The sequence below is a fragment of the Arachis hypogaea genome, chromosome 12 (genome assembly GCF_003086295.3).
Source record: "Arachis hypogaea cultivar Tifrunner chromosome 12, arahy.Tifrunner.gnm2.J5K5, whole genome shotgun sequence".
In the NCBI taxonomy this organism is placed as follows: domain Eukaryota; kingdom Viridiplantae; phylum Streptophyta; class Magnoliopsida; order Fabales; family Fabaceae; genus Arachis; species Arachis hypogaea.
In genome coordinates this window covers 49,804,322-49,805,865 of record NC_092047.1, presented here as the reverse complement: position 1 = coordinate 49,805,865, position 1,544 = coordinate 49,804,322, and positions in this window count along the sequence as shown.

The window sequence follows — 1,544 nt, the reverse complement described above, 5'->3', positions numbered from 1 at the left end:
GACCCTCTCTTTTTCATGGATATAGTCAATTATTTCTTGGTCACAATCCTTATTCCAGTGCTTGGTTGATTGCCTTTCACTTTTTTGTTTTCAAAACTTGGGTGTTGTGGGATGGTTGGAGTGTCCTCTTTATCAAGAACTTCTTGGAATGGTGGCTCACTTGGTACAGGTGGTGCACGAAATTGTGATCATCAACAATGGCGCCAAAGACTTGGAGCTCTTAAACGTGAATCACACTTTGTTACAATTCCGCACAACTAACCAGCAAGTGCACTGGGTCGTCCAAGTAATAAACCTTACGTGAGTAAGGGTCGATCCCATGGAGACTGTCGGCATGAAGCAAGCTATGGTCACCTTGTAAATCTCAGTCAGGCGAATTCAGATGGTGGTGAAGAATTGATAATTAAAAGATGAATAAAACATAAAATAAAGATAGAGATACTTATGTAATTCTTTGGTTGGAATTTCAAATAAGTGTATAAAGATGCTTTGTTCCTCCTGAACCTCTGCTTTCCTATTGCCTTCTTCCAATCATTCATACTCCTTTCCATGGCAAGCTTTATGTTGGGCATCACCGTTGTGAATGGCTACTTCCCGTCCTCTCAGTGAAAACGTTCCAAATGCGCTGTCACCGCACGGCTAATCATCTGTCGGTTCTCGATCATGTCGGAATAGGATCCATTGATCCTTTTGCGTCTGTCACACGCCCCACAATCGCGAGCTTGAAGCTCGTCACAGTCATCCCTTCCCAGATCCTACTCGGAATACCACAGACAAGGTTTAGACTTTTCGGATCTCAAGAATGACCGCTAATAATTCTAGCCTATACCACGAAGGTTCCAATCTTAGATTAGAAACCCAAGAGATACGCATTCAAGCCATTGCTAGTAGAACAGAGGTGGTTGTCAGGCACATGTTCATAAGTGAGAATGATGATGAGTGTCACGGATCATCACATCCATTAAGTTGAAGAACGAATGAATATCTTGGAGAAGAAATAGACTTGAGTTGAATAGAAAAACAATAGTATTTTATATTAATTCTTGAAGAACAGCAGAGCTCCACACCTTAATCTATGGTGTGTAGAAACTCCACCGTTGAAAATACATAAGAACAAAAGGTCTAGGCATGGCCGAATGGCCAGCTCCCAAAGAGGGTTCAATCATCAAAACATGATTCCAGGATAATCAAAAGATGAAAATACAATAGCAAAAGGTCCTATTTATAGATAACTAGTAGCCTAGGGTTTACAGAAATCAGTAATTAATGCAAAAATCTTCTTCCGGGCCCACTTGGTGTGTGTTTGGGCTGAGCGTTGAAGCTTCCATGTGTAGAGACTTTTCTTGGAGTTAAACGCCAGCTTTTGTGCCAGTTTCGGCGTTTAACTCCAGCTTTTGTGCCAGTTTTGGAGTTAAACGCCAGAATTCTTGAGCTGACTTGGAACGCCTGTTTGGGCCATCAAATCTCGGGCAAAGTATAAACTATTATATATTGATGGAAAGCCCAAGATGTCTACTTTCCAACGCAATTGAGAGCGCGCCAAT